This window comes from Malurus melanocephalus, unplaced genomic scaffold (assembly GCF_030028575.1).
Source record: "Malurus melanocephalus ecotype Western Australia unplaced genomic scaffold, MMel_1.1 scaffold_405, whole genome shotgun sequence".
NCBI lineage: Eukaryota > Metazoa > Chordata > Aves > Passeriformes > Maluridae > Malurus > Malurus melanocephalus.
In genome coordinates, this window is record NW_026623637.1 from 320,426 (window position 1) to 343,341 (window position 22,916).

General features: G+C 43.9%; 1 protein-coding gene across 3 annotated transcripts in view; it reads left to right on the forward strand.

Annotated features, from left to right (window-relative positions):
- Nucleotides 1-6: 6 nt before the first annotated feature.
- Nucleotides 7-22,916, forward strand: part of BACH2 (BTB domain and CNC homolog 2) — a 185,112-nt gene continuing 162,202 nt past the window's right edge. For all 3 annotated transcript variants that reach the window (XM_057379432.1, XM_057379431.1, XM_057379433.1), the window contains exon 1: nucleotides 7-349. The gene's annotated coding sequence lies outside the window, so the exon portion shown is untranslated. The remainder of the gene's footprint in view (nucleotides 350-22,916) is intronic.

Sequence of the window (22,916 nt, forward strand, 5' to 3'; positions counted from 1 at the left end):
GCCCTCCCCTCCTTCCCTCCCTTCCCCCTTTATTTTTCTCCGCAAGACTTTGGCTCTGGAAACAGCTGGTTCAAAGCAATCGCCATGTGATGATCGTCTGGGTCGGGGTTTTTTTTTTTCATTTGGGGGGGGGAGGGTGCAGGTTTCTGACCGCAGAGAAATACTAATAAGAATTTCCGAAACAACAGCAGCAGCAACAACAAGAGCAACCTCCCCCTATCCCCAAACCTCCTCAGCCGTAACAGCCCCCCCGCCCCCGGGCCCACTCCACCCCGCCCCACTGCCTCCCCCCACCTCCCGCCCAGGCTGCAGCGAGAGGGGCGACCCCCGAAAGTTGCGCGGAGGCGAGGTGAGTGCGCCTGTTCCGCGGCTCGGCAGCCCCGCTGGGGAAGGGGAACGGGCGGGGGGGGGGCAAGTTTGGGGGGAGGCTGCCCGGGCGGTGGGTCAGCGTGGTTTCTCCTCTCCTCCTTCTCCTCTTCCTCCTCCCAGGAACAGCAGCTGTTGCGCGGGGTCAGGCGGGGGGCTGCACCCCCGCCCCCGGAGCTCCGCGGGCTGTGCAGGCGCGCTCGGTGCTTATTCCTTAAAGTGGGAAATACGCGCGTTGCGTAACGGGGAGTGCGCGGCGGGCGCCCAAGTGCGCGTGTGACCGTGCGCGTCCGTGCTTGCTCTCCCGCTCCCCTCCGCTCCCCTCCGCGCCGCCCCGCACGGCCGGAGCCCCGGGCAGCCCCTCCGCCGGCCCGGCGCCTCGCCCGGCCCCGCCGCCGCGGCCACCTGCAGCCTCCCGGGCAGCGCGTCCCGCCGTGCCCCCCGCTCCCGTGGGTTCGGGGAGGGATGCGAACTCCGCTAACACTTTGTGGGATCGTTAAGGCGCAGCGTGCGGGCAAGGCAGCGCGCCGCGGAGACGCTGGCTGTCATGAAAGAGGCTAAGTGTGAAACCGTGCCTCTCCTTTTGTGGAGCGGGCTATTTTGGTCATGCAGCGGGTGTCTTGCTTAAATCGCTTCTGTTGCCGTGAGATCATTGTGCCCTTGTTATTGAAGCCCCGGAGGCTCCGGAGTAAACCCCGGGTTTCAGTCTTTAATAATAAACSTGAGGCAGGGGCGACATCTGATTAGAAATACTCCTTAAGATGTTGGAAAGGTCGGGAAATTACAGCGTTGCTGTTTGCTCCAGTTGAAGCCGTGTCAGTGTTTTCGTGATGAAAGCCCGTTTTCAGAGACTTTGGAACTGTCGCTAAACTTGTGCATATTTTAATTTTTTTGTTCTGAGGCTCGAGCTGAAAACAAGTTGGGGTTTTCTTTGAGCTGGGAATTGTCTGAGATTCTGCTTGTAGCTGGTGGAATGCCCTGCAGTTTGGGGAGGGCGGTGATGCTTGGGTAAATTGACTTTTGCAGATATGTAAATACTGAAATTTGAGATAATTGCTGAGATGAAATGGATAGACTAAAACGATAAGTTGATGTGTTAGGTTTTTGCTGCAACAGCCCCATAGACAACAGCTTTAAACCGCTGTTCTAGGAGCTTTGCATCTGACAAATAGAAATAAAATTCCACCTCACATGTGRGCTTGCTCTTTTAAAAGCCTCGTTGCCTTTTGTGTCCACCCGCCTGCCCCCTGTCACTGGGATCTGGGCAGCTGTGCAGCAAAATGGATCGGCGTTGTACTTCCCTGCGGTGTGCTGAACCTGTGTTTTCAGCATCGCTTTTCACATTTGACCCTYCAGCTTCAAAGGCTGTTCTGAAGGTGCTCTGCGAGGAATGGAAGGAAGCCGTGACTAATTGGAAAAGTAGAGAACTGAAAGATCAGGATCATAGGTCTAGTCTTGTTGTTAGTTTCCTCTGGAACGCTGGGCKAACCATTCAAACAGATGTACGCCAATACACAGCTGTCAAGTGGGCAAGMGAGGTCCCTAGTGATTTTGGAGATAGGGTGGTTGTCAAGATATTTAGGGATCTTTTGTAGAAATGCTCCACAGAAGCAGAGTGTGCATTTCTGGGCAAAGCTGGGCAACTCTGCTGTGAGACTCGAGGTTAAACAGGTACAATTTTTTAAAACTTTTACTGTTGTGGAGAGTAAGTGGGGAAGATGCACACAGCAAATACATGACTAATGCACATGCTGACAGATCYCGAGTTGTTAATCAACAGCAATTGTTTGTGCTCGGGTATCATACACTGGGAATCAGTGCTAGATCAGRTRTCCCTAGTCTTTTTCTGACCCAGGGGCACAWCTGGAACATCTGTTGGTGGTAATGTACATGCTGGCAGATTGTTCTGGTGATGTAGGTGGGATGTCTTCCTGTCCCTTCCTCTTGGCTTTCAGTCACTCATTTTGCAGCAAGAAAACGTTGGGTGTTTGCTCTTCTGTGCTGGGCAGGAAGGAAAGTTAGGCATAAAACCTCAGTTTATGAGGAGATTTTGGTAAATCTTTGACATTGTAAAWGTCTTCAGATACTCATTGAAATAATAAAACCTCCGTACTATATAGCAATCTTACATATCCCTTTCTGCAAGTGCATAATAAAAGACAAAGAGAGCTGAAGATAAAACCCTGTATAGATGATGTGTAGAGTGTAATATGTGTCAGAAGTTGCTTGCCTTTGCRTATTTTAAAACTTTCATTGCTTTATCTTTCAGTTCTGAAGTACCATAGCTGTTTTTCTTAATGAGGCTGCAGTATGATTGTCAATTAGTTGTTTTCTTTCAGGTTTTCTCTCAAAAAAAGGTGTCATGGAAAAAAATAAGTGTGGAGGGTTTTTGTTTTTTTTTTTTTTTTTTAAAGAACAGAAATAGATGTTTTGTCGTTGTGTGCATGGGACATTCTTTTTGGGTAGGGCTTCACATATGCCCAGATAAAGAGGAGACCTCTCAGAGCATAGCCAACAGAGGTTTATGGCTGAAAAAGCTGGAAAATGAGATGTGTAACATTAATATATGTGAAGTAATCGTATCAGTAGTAATGACATTTTTATGTAATAAATGGTTGGTAAAAACCAGTAGCATTTATTGTGTGATGTGAGCAGAGTTTCTTGTGGTTTTAATTTAGGTGGTATGAAGATTGCTTATACATTAAAATCAAAACGTATATGCCTTTTTGCTCAAAGGAATATTTCTGAATGGCTTCTGATTTTACACTAAGAACATACTTGTAGTGTTGAGCAGGTCTTAGATTTGAAGGCATACACACTTCTGTCTTWCACCTCTGTGTCTGAATTTCCAGCTCAGCTCATTTTGGGTGTGATGGTTGTATACAAGTYTTTTCTGAATTGAACTGTTAGGGTAAATACACTAATAATTACATTGATGTGTTCAAGAAAAATCACTTAAACTTAATTCTTTCTCTAACTCTGAGTTACTCTTGATGCTTTYAGTGTTCTGCAGACTCTAGATGCTTTAAGAGAATGTGTAAAGAGTGGTGTTCTGAAACTGCAGCTCTTCGCTGATACTTGAATAGGTGCCCAAATGATTTYGTTGTAGTAGATGAATGGGCAGTAGAGTTCTACTCCCAGTAACTCCCGCAGGATTTCYGGAATAGTGCTCAAAGTGCTCATTCAGGTTGTTGCAAAAAAACRGACATCATTCCTTTAAATTCAGCCCAAAAATACTAACCTTGGCAGCTGTCTGAATATTACACATTTATTTGAAGCTTGCATCAAGAAGATGTAAAATGTATGAGTATAGCCAGCTGAGTTGCAATGTGCTCAYCTTGCTTTTTAGATAGGCAGAAACATCTTTGTAGTGGATTGAAAAGAGCGCTGCATACTATGCCACTCTTACACTATGAATTACAATTTTAAAGCAGGCAAGCAGAGGAATGTATACAAATGCCTTTATGACCAGTGATGGACTTGCAGCTTCTGAGCTATTAGAACTAAGGATCAGAGAGCAACTGCATGTTCAGAACAGGAAAATAAAAAGGAACGAGGGAATAAGTTCAGGACAACCCTTATGCTGAAAGTTTACATGTGCAGCAGAACTTTGATCTGTCAAAAATTGGGTTCAGAAGCCTTCTCTGCTCGGTTGTATTGATCTTCATGCAGAAGGAGCCACAGCAACAATCTGAAGAACACCACCTGTGCTGCACTGGCATCTCAGCAGATCAATAGATGTGTCCCTGTTTAGCTTGAAAAAGACTGTGTGTAAAAGCTCCTAATAGAGTGAGGGCTGAACTGCAGCTCTGTGTGGGTGAGGGGGCTGCCAGGCACGCAGCCCCTCTGTGTATAACCCTTCAGCCCTCTCTGACTCCTGCATTTGCTCCCCCTTTGCCATTTACACCTGCTGGTGCAAACCTGCCCTCGGAGCCAGCTGGGACATTTCGGATTTGGTGCCTCAAAGGAAACGGAGAAGGAGGAGATGGTGCAGGTAGTGTTTGCAGAGGCAAGAGACACTGGGACCTGAGCTACACCTTTTTCTTCTTTTTAGTTTGAAAGGTGTCCTAAAATGGTCAGATCGTCCCAGATTTATTCCTAAGACCTATCATTTGCATACAACTGTCTCTGCTGTCTCAGCTGAATAGATATTTTCAACTGAACAGATAAGTGTTATTAGGAACAAAAAAACATGKGAATTTCCAGTTTATCCGTAGTAGGAGTTGAAATAGAAGCCTGAATCTCCACCCCCCCAAGCTTTGAAAACCATCAGCCGGGGTGTGATGGGTAAATGGGGTTTGGTGCACAGGTTCAAAAGGTGTCTCCCCACTAAGAGAAACAGGAACTGTTTGCTGCCTGTCACCACGCAGGGCTTCTGGGCTGTGGAGCAGCAATTTTGTTTTTCAAAAAGAGGAAAAGCAGCTTAAATAAACAAAATGACCCTTGAGACTTAATCACAGCTACTTATTATAGCTGACATTCACTGAGGGCTTTCTTTTTTTGCTTTTTTCCCCCCCCTTCTTTCTTTAGCGATCGCTTTAAAAYGTAAACCTGAACTAGGAAAACAGGAACTGTAGGTGTGGAGGTGTTCCTTCACCCCGATTTGCATGCAGGCTGTTTTTTATTTAGCGGGTAGGTGTGTTCGGTGTGTGTGAGAGCAATTGAACATGTCAGCAGTTTCCTACGAGCCGCTCTTGCTGACTCACGTGTCTGGTTCAGCTTGGAGCTACCCTGGCTATAAACTATCCACAATAGGAGGCGCGGGCAGAGAGACCGGCAGTGCCGAGCCGCTCTTCAAAAGTTATTTTCGGTTCTCCGGTCACTGCTTTGCTGTGGTTTTCTTCCCCAGTGACATGAAAACACACTGTCRTTTGGCCAGGCTGCCATTCCTCTAGGTGCAGAGGGTGAAGTGGAAATTCATCGTGCCGCTGCGGAGGTTGCGCTCCAAGCGCGCTCTGATGCTGCGGGTGGATGTTCAGCAGGCTAAATCTCTGGGGTTTACTTATTTTGTTGGGGTTGGGTTTTTTTTTGGTTTATGCTGGGTTTGGGTTTGTTTCTTTGGGTTTTTTTGTGACTGGTATGTTACCGAAAAATCCCCGAGCATCGTTCCAAATTTGGGTATGGCAGGTTTAGCCTATGAATTGTGTTTTCCCTTTCCAAATGTGTGCTGTGCTGGGGATTGTCCTACCCTCCACCTCTTTTTATGGCAGAAATCTTTAAAGCCAGCAAAGGATTCTGATTAAATTTTTAAAAACCTGGGTTTAGCTAGCTTTATTTTTCAAAATTTTGCCATTTCTTACGTCTGTTTCTTACCTCCTGTGTGGCAATATCACTGGCTGCTAGCATGAAAAGATTCCTTCATCTGCTCACACTCTTGTACAACTGCTTCTTTATTTACAGACTATTCTGATTACTCATAAGGACCCTAAAATGATAGTTGCTGCTGACTGATGATTTTTAACTGATCTTCTTGTTGTGGTTTTTTCTTTTTTTCTTCCCTCCTTTATTCTTTCTTTCTTAGCTGAGTACAAAAGCCTTTGCAGAAGTGGAGCGAATTAGCCATCTGCAGTTCTGGATTTACTGTCGGGGAGTTTAGATTCGTAGTTGTCTTTTSTGTATTTTTCTTCTTCTTGTGGAATGGGGTGAAAAATAAGCGGTCTTTGAAAGTGTGATAAATAAAATCAGCTGTTGTAGAGCAGGGTTTAATAACAAGGTGAGTTCTTGTTGCTTGTTTTGTTTTTAGTCAACTGCTTTGACCAGTAATGAATAGAAAACCACACTGAGAGCTTTATAACACATGAAGAAAATGGGTGTTCTTGGTTTCCGCCAATACAAATGACTCATCAGTATCAGTAGGGTTTCTACTTCTAATAATAAAACTGTGGAAGACCTTTAAAACGTGTGGTTTTGGCCCCTACTCTTAGTGAAAGGTTGGAAAATATTACTTTGAGATTTTTTTTAACTTATGGAAGATTTAATGATTTGCTGTGCAAAGATCTTTTACCCTCCAAATAAAACCTACTCATACCATTTCTTGCAGTGTGAAAATCTTCCCCTGTCCTATYTCCTTCTCAGTGTTTTGCATTTCACTGCAGAGTATTGCTGATCTTTAACTTCGATGTCAGAGATGCGCATCTGGAAAATATAATGTGTTTATGTCGGGTGGGGGAAGACTTGGCACACTACCTCATCTTGCTGAGCTGGTGTTCTCCACCTCTTTTGCAGTCTGGTAAAGAGAAGGACAGTAAGGCTGCTGAGTGACCTGTGTTGCTGTTTCAGCTGGGGTCAGAGGATCTGGAGAGGAAAGTAAACAGAAAATAGGAGTTGAAACATAGATGACAACTGTAGGATGTGTCTGTCACTACCTGGAAGGAAGCGCACATCTTCCAGTACTGAAAGTGATACTGACAAAAGGGCAAATCAGAAAGTGATCTATTAAGTTACTTTATTTCTCTCTCTCTCTTGAAAAGTAATAGTTTCCAAATCCTTTCAGCCGTTTAGCTTTTTATAAAGATTCTGCCCTGTGTTCAATGCAGTGAAGCAACCCCTAGCACATTCTGCTTTTTGTTTGAAAGTGTGTCTGGTAGGATGCAAGGTTACTTCATTTTCATGTAAGCAGAGCATGCCCCTCACGGTGTTATAGTATATCAAATTTTAGTTCTTTTATTGAAGGTGTAGTACTTTTAATGATAATCCAATCACTGTCTCCTGATCTGCTGCGATAATATTTRGTGTTGCTATGTGTTTTCAAGTTGCCTGTGTTGTTACAAGGTTTAAGGACAATACATGAGGCAGAGCTAGTATTTTCTTCCCTGTTAGAGTAAAAATTCCAACACTTATGAAGCCTCCATGTTTACTTTCTCTGTTGTTGCAATATTTATAYTAGTAAGTTATTCCTTATAAGGATGTGATGGTTCTTTGTCTCTTCTTACTCTGTTTTAAAAACAGAGTGCGCTTTTTACAAAATCCTTTCAGGGGCAGATCCTGAGAAAATCTAGACTTATCCCAGCTCCCTCATTGTCAGCGGGCTTCTTTTACCACTAAATATTTAAATATATTTATGTAGTTGGTTTGTGTTGTGCTGAAATACCTTGGATCTGTTTGTCAGTTTCTTGTGTAACCAGACTGTGATGGAGAATCTTTGTCTTGTAGCCTCTTCCTGGGAGAGGTGCACTAAAAATAGAGGCACAGAAGCCTGTGGAAATAAAACTTTGCAAAAATCCAGTTGTTTGTTCCATGGCAACTATGAGACAGGTTTTATTGTTTTCAGATGGATAAAGCAGAATAGATCAAATGCCAACTTTAGGGATTTATTTATGGACATTTCTTACTGAAGTTCACAGAAAAATAATCGATAAAGACTACAAAATAAGGTGTCAGTGGTCATTCAGAGTTCAAGAGGACATAGGCTGAGCTCTCTGATTTCAGCTTGTCTTTACAAAATCATTCCATCAGAAGTGTTGTGAAGGTTGGATCATAGCAMATGAATAATGTGTCTAAATGCTTTGAGCTCTGCTGACTCTGAAATGGCATTTGTGTCCAAAATCACTGAGGGCTAGACCTGTGACGGGCAGCTGATAGTGTTGCTGCTGAATTTGGGACTGTGATTCTGCTCAGCATCTCCTCTCCTTGCCTTTGCTTGCCCTGGCACCTGTCTCATCCCACAGTGAGGCAGCCCTGAGAACTAAATTGCCAGGGAATTACTCACTCTGTGTGTAGGATCAGTTTTGTGCATGTTAAGTTTGCTGTGGACTCTGTCAAGGACCTGGATAATGCATCAGATTAAACCAAAACTTGTTAAAATACTTAGAGCTGGCCATGGGAGGACATCTGGTCCCCAAAGTGCAGTGACTGTCACTGCATCATGCCCCATCTCCTGAAGTTTGTTCTTGTCTTGCTCTGGTAATTGGTGGCACTGCAGAAAAACAGTAGCAGCCTGTGCCTARCCTAACCTGTAGCTTGGCAGTAAGAGCTTGCTTCCAGAGGTGTGAGAGGTTTTGGTTATTTATTTCTGACTTGTGTCTGCAACAGAAAATTTAAAATAATTAGAGAGGACAGTAGAACTCAATCAAATGAGTCTTTGATGTTAACAAAACGCAGAAGCACTGTCTCATRCRAATATTCAAATAACTGAAAGAGGCTAGGTTTAAATTTGGTTCTTTGCTGTGAGAATGGTGAGGCACTGGAACAGGTTGCCCAGAGAAGTTATGGRTGTCCCACCCCTGGAAGTGTTCCAGGTCAAGCTGGATGGAACTTAGGGAAACTTGGTCTATTGGAAGGCATCCCTGCCCATGACAGGGGGTTGAAACTAGATGATCCTGAAGGTCCTTCCAACCCAAGCTATTCTGTGATTCTATAACTGTTCTAATTCCTACCTTATTCTGGCTTTTGACCTTATGCAACCTAGTCATGTCAACAATCTCCCAGATGTGATGAGCTCTTGAGAATTTTAAATCTGTTGCATATGAGGAGATGAGCATACCTGATGACTGTGCAGAGTTTTTTGAACCATGTGGCTGCAGTCCTAAACCCTTGGGTCTTTTTGCCTTTCATCACTCTGGGGATGATGGCAAGCAATGTTGAGTAACAGGTTCAACAGATGACCTGAGTGACTTGAATTTACTCAGGTGAGGGAGGGAGTCTGACTTCATCCTTCAAAACAAGAGGTGAAATTAGGAACTGGTAGTGCCTTGRGTGAGAGTAGGAGATCCTGCTTGGCCATGTGCTTGTTGTGTTTTGCTGAGCTGATTCAGCCTTTTGACCTAGTACACAGCAATWTACTGTTTTCTTAACCCTGGCTAATATTCCTGGGCAATCTGATGAGTAAGACCACAGGTCCAAAGAGCAGCTGAGCTAATGTGGAAAGAGGGGGAGCAGTGGGCGTGCAGATTGCTCAGGGGCAAATCCAGACCTCCTACGTTTGCTGTCCGTAGCTTCACCCCACCGGGCTGCTGGAGCTGGATGGCTGTTGTTTGGGAGGGTGTCGACACTGCTCCCCCTTTCCTGTGTTCCTGAGCAGCACTCAGGCAGATTTTCTGCAAAGCTGAATGCTGGTTGTGCATTAGGCAAACTTTTCACCAGAACCTGAKTAGCAAAAATGAAAATGCTTTTGGTTATGTCCTTTTCTTGAGCTGGGARTCCTGAATTCTGCTTCAGGTCAGCTTCAGGTGTCTGCTGTGCCTGAGGTGCTTTGGTGTGTGGAACCTGTACCTTGCCAAGTGCTTGTGACTCAACTCAGCAATTTAACTTCATTTCCAATCCCTTAATTTGTTCCTGTAACTTATTAAATGTGTACCAAGGGAAAGTGTGGATCAGAGTTCTTACAGAAATCCAAATTAAGTGATGGTGTGAAGTAATCATGAGGCATGTCAGTAAGCTAACCCCAATGTAAAACTCATGGTAAATTATGAAATGCATGCATAGTTTGTCATAGCTGGAAAATCATGGGCAATGCAAATTTAAACACTCTGCAAGGAATTTTTTTTGTTTGTCGTTTTCCCCTTCTTGGTCCTCTTCATTTGTCTTATTATTAGACTAAAAGTAGAGTCAGTGATTCATTCAGTAATCTCTTTCTTGGACAGTTAGTCATCTGCCAATTTGTGTTAACTTTCCACTTTGTTCAGAAAGTGAGTAATGCATAATGCACCAACCAGCAAATTCCAAGCTTGAAAAGCTGTGAGTATCATTCAGATAGATAGTCTCCAAACTTACTCTTAAAAATTTTAACCATTTTAACGTTTGTAAGATCAAAGTAAGGTCTGGTATGCAGTGTTGTGCAGCTACAGTCCAGTTGTTTTGTCTAGCCCCAGTTACTAAAGCAAAACACAAGGCTGCAAATGCAGTGCACAAATTCTGTTGTATAGCAGCCCTCATGTTATTTAGTCAGTGTAATGCTTCTTGTTTTTCTTCACAACTCCTACTTTCAAGGGGTAAATACTGCCTCCTTAGTTCTCTTTCCCTCCCCAGACTGCCATGGCTTGTTAATTTCTATTGTTTCCTACCTCAACAAATTGTGATGCTATCAAGGCTAATTTAGTGAAAATAGCTTACAAGGAAAGTAGTAATTGGTATTAGCTGCCTGCTGCAAATATTTCTGGTGCTTTTCATGATTAGTTTTGGTGGAGAAAAAAATTATTGTGCTGTTGAAGTGTTATCTATATAGAACTTAAAGCTATGAAGTCTTTCTGTAGCAGTGGGGTAGATATTTTGATCTCAAAGTGATGCCAGTTGTTTCTGAAGATGAACACAGTACTTGTTTGAATCACTTGAGAATTTTTTAACTACATTTTTCTTTCTTATGGAAACTGGAGTAACGTAAAGAGCACTAAGGTCAGTAATGTCACAGGAGAAGTTTATAGGACCGAAGTCTTTACMGTGCACTCTAAAACAACATGAAATGGCTGACTACTGCACTCAGCAGCARAGGAATTCAAAGTGCAGATGAGACTTGAATGCTCTGGAGAGGCTGTGCATGTTCAGAGAGGTAAGGCAAGCTGGCAGTGGTAAACATGAATGCCACAGTGGTTTGCCTGGCTCCACACTTTTTCTTGTTTCTTCCCCAGGTGCCTGTTGTCCTCTCCCACAACTTGCAGTCTGTTTCTTGCAGTGAAGTTGTCCTCTCTGTGTATGAATGTCCTCTGGTACAGGTGGTTATAGGGTTTTCCTGGTGCCACAGTTCTGTAAGCAAGCAAATGCTGGCAGAGAGAAGGGAATAGTCTTTAGTTGTAGGGTCTGTAGTCTGCAGCATGAGGGGGCCATAGCAGASTTCTGTTGTGCTCAGCTGTTGTCAGAATAAGAAAAACATGATTTGGTCTTGAGGAAAAGGTAGAAGAACATCCATTTTCCCAAAATGGATTCCTAGAATCCAATTCAATTCCATGTAAATACCAAAAATACCCTGGTAGCCATGTTTCGGTGTGAAGAGTTAGGGCTTCTGAAAGGTTTTCCCTTCCAGTCTTTCTTTGCACATCAGCAAGTTYGGTTAAGCTTTGGACAAAGAGCTCTACTGGGGGTGCTTATTTGAACACCAGCCTTTGGGATTTGCCCCTCCTGGTTACCTGCACRTTTTCCAGCATCAGCAGTGTTAGTTAATGCAGTCTCCCATAGCACATAGGATGTGTATGCCCACACCAGCGTTGCTTGCAGATTTCTGATTTAAACCTTCAGAGCATTGTGAAGAAGCTTGTCTCCTTGCTAGTTTTGGGATTCGAGGGGTGGAGGTGGGGGTGGCGAGGGTGGGCAKGCAGAGAAGAGCAAAGGCTGAGGTCGGTGGTGCAGCTCTCAGTTGAGTTTGGTGCGTGCTGTACATGCGTGACTCAAGCAATGGCTGATTCACCGCCTGAAGGTGGCTTGGGATTTGCTTGGTGGCTTTTTGTTTGTACTTCTTTAAGGTAGTAGTCTGCCCAGAGGTGAGAATTAGTGCCCTTTTGTGTGACTGTGAGTAAACCAGAACTGTGAGGAATGTCTTTGCTCCCAGCCTTTTGCTCCAAATGTCCAGTGGTTGGGGCAACAGACCTGGAGTGCTGAACTGATGCCTGAGGAGACGGACAGCTGGCTTTCACGGGACTGTGCAGTGTTTGGGGGATCACTTAATTGCCGGATTTGGCACTTCAGGTTGCAGATCACCTGGATGGGCAGAGGAGGCTGCAGGATTTACAGCTGTGCTTGGTAACAGCTGGCACAGCTGCTCTCTTTGGTCAGTCAGAGGTGGTGGGGTAAAGGAAAGATGACCAGGTGCCTGAGACCTTGTACATGATGAAACCCAGATAAGGGCAGTGTTGACTGTTGAAAGCTGAAATCCTATCCAGAGCATTTTTATCTGAGGATATATGTATATTTATTTGGTTTTGTCCCCTGCTCACCTTCCATTTGTTACCTGACTGTAAAGTTTGGGATATTCCCAGGAAGTTGGGCACTCTGGTGCCATCATCCCGTGCAGAGAGGTGCCCAAGGAGGTGCAGCTGGCGAGGGATCTCCCGGGTATTTATAGAGGGGTGTCTCCTGCCCCGACTCRCTGTGCAGGTGTGCTGTGCAGTCGGTTAGAGAAACCACGAGTTGAAGGGTTCRCTGGGGTGAAACAGTTTACAAATAGCTTTTCAGTGTTTGTTTTTATTTTTAACTCCCTCCCCACCCRTGGGTCCCTCCCCCAGCATACTGGTGAAGATGAAATGTCTCAAAGAGAGAAGATTGTTGTTGCGGAATATGCAAAGCAGCCCAAGAATTTCCAGAGGACCCTTGGAAAAATTAGTTGCTTTCCCTGCATCTTTTTTCTGCTCCTTTCTTCTTTGGGGCTTACAGGGGTAAAATTTCTTTCTCTGTGGCTGCTGCATGTTTCAGGGGAGCAGGGGAGTCATGTGGTTTTTGTTTGTTTTTTTTTTTTTTTTAATTAAAAGACTGATCTCTGATGAAAAGATACCTATAGCAGTGTATGTCAAGCTGGTGGAGGCAGACTGCCCTTCTGGCACCTGCAAGGAAAGCCCCCAAACCAGGTCATGCTGCCCTGGCACCAGTTCCTAGCGTCCCCGGTAGCATGATCCCCATGCCCAGGTGTCTTTATCTCAGGGACTCGGTTGTGTGTCCTTTTTGCCCTAATTTTAGGTTATCATGGGGAAGTGATCTCAACCATGTAGCCGCATCTGARCATGAGAGGAAATTTAGACATTTCTCTCTGTATTTTATTTTCCAAACCAATGTTCAATTGCTTATGGAAAATTCTGGTCAAAAGGGTAAGATTTTTTTTACTGGGTGTTTAATCTCAAAACCACAGCTCCCTGTAGCCAGGACACAATAGTGACAATGCCATGCTTACAGCCTTTTTCCAGCACAGCGTAGGTGTGGGTAGGTGTGCATGTGTGGGAGAAAGGGAAAGGGCACAAATACAGTGGAGGGGGGTCTCTCCTGCTCCTTGGGCTGCTTTTCTGGTTTGCTTTTTAAACTAAAAAAAATGAGAACTTAAGTCCGGCTTTGCCCGCAGACGTGGTTAATCCTTGCAGAGAGACCCGAAGCCGGTGCTCCAGGTATGTATTTTCACACATGTGCCGCTGGCTGCGTGCGTACTTTGCGGCTGGCACAGCATAGYTGGAAAGTATGTGGGAGCATGTCTGCTTCCTCTGAGGCTGCTACAGGTGGTCGGGAGGGTGGGGGGTGGAGGAGGAGATGCTGGAGGCAAGCGAGYTACGACACCCATTTCCTTTGGCGTGTGTTGTGCGCTCGAAGCCGCTGCCTCGCTGAGCGGCTGCATGTSGTGCCCGCGGTACTTTGTCTTTGCACTTTCTGGAGGTTTATGACTAAGGTTGTGGTTTAATATGCCCTTTTTAGGTATGTGAAATGTTTAAAATTATCTAGTGTTGCCTGTCTTCATTTTTCTTCTTTTTTTTTTTTTTCCTCCGTGGCATTTTCTGCCTTTAAAAGTTTCCATAATTTTCAGAAGGCAAGAAGCATAACTTCATTTTTAAAAGAAAAAGAAAGTTTTCCCTGATTACTCATCAGCTAAGAGTATGCATTTTTGCCTTTCAAAGGTCACTTTTTGAGACTAAATAGTTTCATGGCTTACAAGTTTTAAATATGTAATGCAAACTGTTGGAGAACCTTGAAACGAAATAAAAAGAAAGCTTAAATACTTGGAGTTTGTGAGGAAACACTCTCTCTGTAGATGAGRTGCCTTTCTTCTGCAGCCATACCCCAAGAAGCTTGGTGGTAACATTTGCAAGTACAGATTTGTTTCCTTGTAGTTTCGAAGTCTTTACTTGAGGGCTTGTAATTTTCCTGAACTGTTCAGATGCCTCTTAGTGCCTTGAATATTTGTGGAGTGTATTGCGTGTGGCTCATAATTCCCTTACATTTCAGATGAAACACTATAGCCCAGCAAGCTACACTGCATAAAAATACACGTGCTAGGAGGTGGAAGGGAGCAGACCTACACAACATTTACATTCCCTGACTGATGTAACACCCTTCTTTCTTAGCAGATTGTACTGCTTCAGTGCCTCTGATTCTTTTCTTAAATTCATCTCCTGTACTGTAATGGAGCAGAATATAGTTTACTCACTCCTCTTTTTTATGGAATGCGTTTTCCGATGGAGTACCTGGAATATTTGGCATCAGCTTGGTTGACTGGAGTGCCAAATGCTCTGCTCTAGGGGAGTTTGAACAAGCTGAACTGTCAGATGTAGCTGTTAGATATCAGAGGTGCAGAGCAGTCGTTCTGGTGTTTGTGCCCCCTCCTATCTCTTCATCAATTGAGATGGCTACTGAAGGACCCAACAGGAGTTCTTTTCTGCATGTTTGACACTTTAGAAAATGTTGATACACAGCCACTATGGAAGCCTTAAGGCTTGATACATGTTTTGAAAGGGAGTAACTGCAGGGAAATCTAAAGTTCCACAAAGATGTAGCAAGATCTGTGGATCATTAGCAAAGTAACACAGAATTAAATTGATTTAATTTGGGGAAAAGTGCTGAAAGTCTCATAGCAGTTTGCGTTAAGTTTATCTCCTGCAGGAAGGCTGCTGATATGGTGCCTTTTGTGTATTATTTGGTTGGGACTTCAGGTTGTCATTCTCTGCAACCCTGCAATCCACTTGCCAAAATCCATGTATAGCTCAAGTAGAAGGTTTCAGTCCTCCACCAGAGGATTTGCTGCTCGGTGCCACCTTGCTGATGGTCTTGGGAGCTCAGCAACGCCTGTGGAATTAACCCAACTCAGCACTGCAGGGTGATGGATGGTTCCTGCATCAATGGGACACTCACAGCTCTCTGGTAGTACAGTCAGGGGGAATGGCCCCTGAAGCGCTCGTGAGGCAAAGACCATGATTTAAGGGCTGTTTGCAAAAAGGAASAAGACGGAGGTTCAGTTGAAATAGTCATAAGTGTTATGTGCAGCTGCCAGGCTGGAATTGCTGGATTAGAAAATGAGAGAGAAGAAGACACAAAGCCAAGAAACATCTGAGAAGGAAATCAAAAATTATAGAAAGAGTAAAAATGAGAAGACAAAGTGCAGTCCTCTGTCACATTGCAAAGGGAAACAAATAATTAAAACTCCTGTGTCAAAGCAGATGATGTAGGAGTTAAAACCATATACCTGTTCAAATTTGGTGCTTCCTTAGTAACCTTCAAAATTAGCCCAAAAAAGAGCTGCTTGCTTACAGGAAACCATGTTTTTGACTAGAAGGTACAGTAAAAAGACAGGGTGGGGCATAAATGTGCTTTATTGTATGAAAGTCAAAGTCAAGGGTATGCTGCTGAGCACTGTGAGCGAATCCATGGTACTTTTCTTTCTTTTTCAAAATTCTCAAATTGTGTTGAGAAGGTATTGTGCTTGCAAGAATACCCCACCAAGGCTTGAGCAGTTGAAAAAGGCACTTACCAGTTGCAGGGARTTTTAAAACATTTGACTCCCTAAAATAACACAAGTGTTAGTTCAGCACATAGAACATGCATGCTGACCAGAGGCACATGGCAAATGCAGTTCTGATTTATTTTATTTTTTTCGCAGTCCTGCTGGTAGACGTAAATGAAGCAGATTGAGATCTCGCCATGGTTGCAAGCTGTGGCAGAAAAATTAGCACCACACTTTCCAATGGAAGCAGAACAAAAATGTAAAGTCTGCCAATTAAATTGGAAACAGTTCTTAATTTCCCTTCTCCTCCTCCCCCAAAGGATGAATGGCTTAYTCTTCTGGATGGAACTTTGTGTAATGACTCATAGTTTTATATGGATTAGTGTGAATATGTAGGTGAGGGAGATGCTGGTATCTGAGAAACTATATATAGTATGTGGAAGAAGTGTCCTGGAACGTGGAATAAATGAACATTTGATCTGTTTCTCATGCTGAATTAATGGAAACATGAATGCAGAATATCTTCCTCCCTTTCCTCCTAGATGCACTYATTAGATACAAAGTAGGCTTATGATGAACAGAGAACACACCTGTTAGGATACCTGAATTAGTTACTAAAATAAGGGTATTCCCCTTGTCTAGTCTGAAATACAYGTGGACAAAGCACCAGGAGCCAGAATTGTGGCACTGCAGACATTAGCAATGAGAACGCTAAGTTTAGTGGTGTTCTTTGTGAGGTGGTTATCGTTCTGATAGGTTTCAAGTAAGGAGAGAAAGGTCCTTCCAGCTCCTTGCACTGTGTTCTTTGGTCAGAGGATGCTGCTCCATGCCTTACACAGCAGCTGGAGGGAAGGGCATCACGCACATTGCTCTTCTGGTGGCACTGTGACACGCCTTGTGTTAGACTGTGTCACTGTCATTCTTGCTGCTGTAAAGCCATAGGTGGGGCAGCCATATTGCTGCTTGGCTAAGCCAAAATCTCATGGCTCTGCAGTCATCTGTAGCTGGTGACTTGAGCTGAACATATGGGTTCACATGGGCTCTCCAGAGGACTGYCAAGTTCTCATCTGAAGGCTCCTGGCTTACCCTCTCCTCTCCACAACCCTTTACTGTACAGCCACATGCATCAGAATAGCTGTTAATGTCAGGTCTGGGGAAGTGCTCCTCTCCCTGTGCTTGGCACTGGGGAGGTCACACCTTGAATTCTGGCTTCAGTTTTGGAATTCCCATGACAAGAAGGACTTGTTTGAGGTGCCAAAGTGTGTCTACAAAGGGACAACAAAGCTGGTCTGAAATACACACCTCAGGAGGAGCAGCTGAGGTGGTTCAGCCTGGAGGCTCAGGAGGTACCTTACTGCCCTCTAACACCTGCTTGAAAGGAGATTGTAGAGAGGTAGGTGTCAGTCTCTTCTCCCAAGTAACAAGCAATAGGACAAGAGGAAATGGCCTCAAATTGCATCAGAGAAGGTGTAGATGGGATATTAGGAAAAATTTCTTCATGAAAAGGGTTGTCAATCATTGGCTGCCCAGGGCAGKGGTGGGCACTGTCTCTTGAAGTATTTTAAAGACATATAAATGTGGCATTTGGGGACCTGATTATTTAGTGTTGCACTTGTCAGTGCTAAGTTAGTGTTTGGACTTGATGATCTTAGAAGTCTTTTCTAACCTAAGCAAATCCATGATTTTAGTAAAACCCCTGTCAATGAAATGATCAGATTAAAGAAAAAAAAAAAAAAAAAGACAACTTTCTTCAAAGATATTTCAAACTCTAGTAATTTAGCTGTGTTGTTCATCAATGGTAAAAGTAAGGGTACAGTGAATTGCAGTAGAGGAGATGAAGGAGACAGAGGAAGATGGCCATGTGTTGAGCTGGAGTTGCTTCAGATACACACAGTAGGGTCTGCACTCTTCAGTTTTGTTTACTCTTCTTAGTCTGCAGCAATGTCATTTGGTCCTCAGCAAAAATGATCTTCTGCACTAATGGCAAAAGCGAGAGAGAAGACTGTTCTTATATGACAATCAGACCATAAAACTGGACCTTATGTAATGAACTGCCCTTGCTAAGCAGTTTTCCAAACCTGACGTAGTTGCGTCTTCATTTTTAGGTTATGCACCATAGCTTACTTTAGCATTTAATTGTAGGGACCTTATTTTACCATCTCAGACCTGCAGACATGTATTGTGCTAGGGTAGCTTTGTTGTTAGGTAAGAAGATTGAACATGCTGAGGTCAGTTCTGAGATCCCGGCCTCTCCTTTCCTCTGGCAGTGTGTTGTTCTCCTTCTCTGGGAGGACCCTGGCTGKGGAGTCTCCTCAGTTCCCTGCAGGAGAAAACTCCAGTTTTCCTTTCAAGCAAGATGCCACGCAAGACTTACTCTCAGGGTGCCACAATACCCTGGGAACATTTTCTGGAGAAGGGGAAATGCGTTCACATTAAAAACACACAAACACCACCACCAAAAAGACGCAGCTGCTTCTCATACAAGTGTGGGGGGGAATCCCACAGTGTCTTCAGAGAGGCAGACTTAYTTGGTCATGTGCAGTATCACAGACCTCCCACCATCACATGTCAAGGAGSTCTGACTTCCATTTTAAAACTAGTACCTGGCATGGAGTAGAGTTATACTGAAGTCTTATTGCCTAGAAACCCAAACATGGCTACATCCAGAATTCGTGTCGTCGTGGAGTAATTTCTTGAAAAGAGTTTAAAACTCCAGTGTTTATTTTGGATCCCCAATGCAAGGCACGGGAGRGTATTTTATGATTAATGAGCTTTTCTGCATATGTTTTTTTGTGCCTCTTGGCATTTAACAGTCTCAGTGACCTAGCTTTTTACTTCATTTCTGTCTTGTTGGCACTCTCATCAGTAGTCTCTCCTGAGATGCAAGAGTCTACCCTCAACCAGCCTGCCTCTCCTAGGCTGTGAGGATGCACTCTGCCACTCATGTAGCATTTCTGTCCCATTCCTGCCATCACTCCTTTTGTTCTCTGCTTTGGCACAAAACAATTCCTGTAACACATAAAGCCGTCATCCTCACCTTGAAAGCAGGATCTGGTGAARATGGGGAGCAGTGTTATACTAGAATTTTCAGCCTAACCAAGAAGAGGTTAAAAAGAARGAGTTTTCCTATTCATTCCTAACTTTTTTTTTAAAGAGGTTAATTTACCTAAATTAGCAATGCTTGCTGCTCAGGGCAGTCAGGTTTGCACCCTAGGCTGGCCCCCACGCACAGTGGACTGGCAGTCACAGTCACTGCAGCTGCTGTGATGGCAGCATAGATCTGTCCCACACTGAAACACTGGCCGTAGGAAGAATCGCCCTTCAGCCACCTTTCTCTGTCCTCAGAAAAGGAGAAACACCAGATAAAAGCAYATGGTTCCTGGTACTCACATGAGAAAGAAATTTTTCCTTTATGGATCTGTGTGAATTGAATGGAGAGGGAGGGGTTTGGCTTGGATGTGGGACTGATCCTTCAGCTAAGACTGTGTGAGGAACTTCTGACAGTAAAGATAAGCAATTTATCCTTCAGATGGGAGCCTTCTCAACTGGTGGCAGGCTSTATATGGCACATCAATCACTCTGCCTCCCCTGGGGTTTGTCCYTGCAGCTGCAGACCATGTGCTTGTGTATGTTGCATTCACCGAGGAGGTGGGGGTAGTATCTAACCAGCTGTAAATCAGTGAATCACTGTAGGGGAATTGATTTCCCTTGGGCAGAGAAATATTGTGCTGGAGCAGAGGCTGAGTTTGGCAGGCCCTCCAGTGGTTCAGGGAACCCATGCCATTACTCTGTGGTGGCTCACCTGAGCTGTAGAAGGGATTCCTGGTTGTCATGTCCCACAGAATAAGTCCTGAGTGCTTTACAGCCACTCTTAAGCCATCCATGTAATTTCCTCTGCCACTTTGACCAAGGTGTGGAGGGGCTGGGCAGGAAATGTGGGGACAGAGGTCTGGAGCAGGAGCCAGTGTCTCTGTAGAGCAAGAGTGGGGAGATGGAGGACTGCTGAAAAATAAGGGTGTGCTGCAGGTCAGGCAATAGGTCTCCAGGGACTGAAGCATGAGAAGAACATGCTTTTGCTCCTCTGTTAGTAGGACTTACACTTCCTTTCCTGCCTCTCTCCTTAACTGGAGAGTAGTCAAAAACAAAGTCATCTAATCAACATATCAGAAGCCCTGCTTGTTGCTTCTGCCCAGATGAAGAGGCAACCATAAGARTTTTCCTATTTATTCCTAACTCCTTTTTTTCTTGGCTGTTGGTGCATGAGTGTGTTCAGTCTATTCCAGTTTGTTTTTCTCATATAAAGCTAGTCTATCTACATAGCAAGTATTTTTGTCATCCTCCAAACCCTGGATACAACACACCTGTTTTTCACAGTGAGAGATGTGTGTTGATTTAACTAATTGTCTTAAATGGAGGAAGTCAACAGCTAGATGGAGGATTTTAATTTCTTTGAAGCCATTCAGGAAAATCAGCTGGCTTTCTGTTCTGCATACATCCTTATTCCACCCCATGCTTGACTAGTTTGGGAAGTGCTGTGATGAGCACCTTACATGGTGAGTTCTGTCACCTGTGTGAGTGGCTGGATGATTATCGCAGAGGCTGCAGAAGAAATTGTGCCTGAATGTCTGGGGCAGAGAAAGTGCCTCAGCTTTGTTTATATTGAGGAAGCCTTGGAGGTTTGAATGAGCTTTTTCTCCATCCTGGTGAGTAACCCAAAAGAGGGAGGCCTTCCATGATAGAAGCTGTTGGAAAATGTTGGTTGCTGACAGCCTAGTGCTTTGGGGCAAAGGCATCCCTCTCAGAGCTTGGTTTCCAGCATGGTAAGGGGAGCAGAAAAGACAGGATGGGGTAGTTTTTCCTGTGATTGACTAGTGTTAGTCTTTTTGCACCTTGCCCTGAAGCTTCTGTAGCTTTACTCCCTGAAGCTGATGGTGGGGTGGATCATGAGTGTGCTCTGAGAAGGCATTTTCTTGTGTACAGTATAAACTATTATATTACCAGTATTTCCTCTGAATGATGCATTTGGGAGTCTTGTAAAAAAGTGTAAACAAAAAGTACTACTCTGTGGGGAACACTTAGCTTCTACAGAAATGAAAATGAGCAAAACTGAATGCAGTGTGTTTCATCCAGCAGACCACTCTCCAATATCCATTGAAATAGATAAAGGGCTCGCTGTTGATGGGAGACACCGCATTGACCTGTGCTGATTTAGGGTGCCATCTCCTCCAAATGGAGTAGAAGAGCTATAGTGAACATTAACACAAAAGCAGCCATTCCCTGTGTGGGACAGCAAAGACCAAGCTGTGATCCAAATAATAAGACAGTTTTCACTGTGGTTTTTTGATGATTATTTCCTTTGCATGGGAAGGGTGTTGTTTGAAAATCGACAGTTCRTAAATATGTAGTGAGGCCCTGGTGCTCCAGGCAGTATTATACTGCTCTGAAAAATGTATGGCAAAGCTGTTCCAGTGTTTCCTCTTGGATCCTGGATACAAGGAATATCATAGAGGTAGAATGGTACATCAGGTGTAGCCTTGCTAGTGAAAAGTAGAAGATAATGTTGATTTAAAGAAATCACCCCTTKAGTGTAATGCCTCCAGTAGGTCAAGGAGGTGGCAGAGAGTCTGGAACAGATCACAGCATGGAAGTGAAGTGTGGACGTGGCCATTAGCTGTTGAGTCCAGCAAGGAGGTTATCCTGTTTTGTTCATACTGCATTTTCACTTCTTACAAAACCCCAGATGTACCACTTCTAAAGTGCTGGACCTTTGCTTGGTAACATACCACCTTTCTGGGGAAATCTATGCATATTAGCATTGTTTTAGCAGGCACAAATCCTTGCTTGGGCTACAAGCCTTTGTTTTGGATGGGACGTGTTTGTRCATGGAGTTTTATATAGCAATTGTCCTCTTTGCTTTTGTGGGTAAATTTTTTAGCACTAAAATATCGAGCTGCAACACTGTGCTTCATTGTTAGACTCCCTGACCTTTGCCTCTAGTTGGAAAGGGGGCAGGAAATCTTTGTTTCCTAAAAGCTGCCTGAAGCCACAGAAGAAAGCAGTATCCCTTCTGCTAGCAACATACAAAATGACCTCTTGGTGCAAACAGAAATAACTGTGGCCACATGAAAGCCATGCAGAGGTTTGGCTGTAGGAAGTCAGTGATGATGGGAAGCAAATTAACAACAAGGAACTGGATGGTAGTGCTGGCTGTGTCAGGTATGTAAGCTCATCGGTTGCAATAGTTCTGCTTATCARGATCTGCAACCCATCTCTTCCCAGAGCAAGCATGAGCCTTGGAGCATTCTATCCTCATTGCTTCTGTGGAAAGACCCAGTTGTGATCGAAAGAAAGGTGATCTTACAGGGCCAGGAAATCAAAACTGTTGCCTCTTCCCAACTCTTGGATTGTGTAAGAGAACAAAAAGCAATCGAGAATGGTGGAGACAAAACATCTCAGCCTCTCTTGCCAGTTGGAGAATTGCTAATGTTGTTTATAGTCCTAGAACAAAAGACAACAAAACAAGTTACTTAAGAAAAGAATCCATCACTTTGACAAAAATAGAGCTTTCAGCTAGTTTTTGTCTGAGCCTGTGTTTCTCCAGCCAATCAATCCTGTTACTGAATAAAACTCTGGAAATAAACTTAACAAGATTAATGTCTGTAACTATTTGTAAAACCTATGTGTTACRCAGTCTCCTTAAATGAGATTATGTCATGTTTATAATACTTACTCAAATTTTGTTCCCAGTCTGGTCTAAAATTGAATAGTTTTCATTAATTTCTCTTGCTTGTTTAATTTCATGCTTAAACCAATAAGTTACAAATCTGCATGACTGCCCACTTATTGTTACACTCGGAATAATTGCACTGAGTCACTGTGCATGGACTCAGATTGCCATAGGGTGTTAATACTTGATACTTAAGCAAGCATGTTTATCTGAGAGCTGGCTCATCAGTCTGCGGAATGCAATGTTTACTACATGAAGTTCAGCCTAGAATTATTGCAGTTAGGAGATGTAGCCTGTGATGATTAATAATGCCTAGAATTAGTGTTGGTATTCAAGGGTGTTAGGGATATTATCTGCTAAGTGTGGGAAAACAAATGCAGGGAAAATAAGTCTTAGGCTTTGAGAATAAGGGGGTTGTTTTATGCATTTAATGTGGTCTTCCTAAAAGGTTCTTTTTTTTGCCTGTGCTGTTTTTTTTTTTTTTTT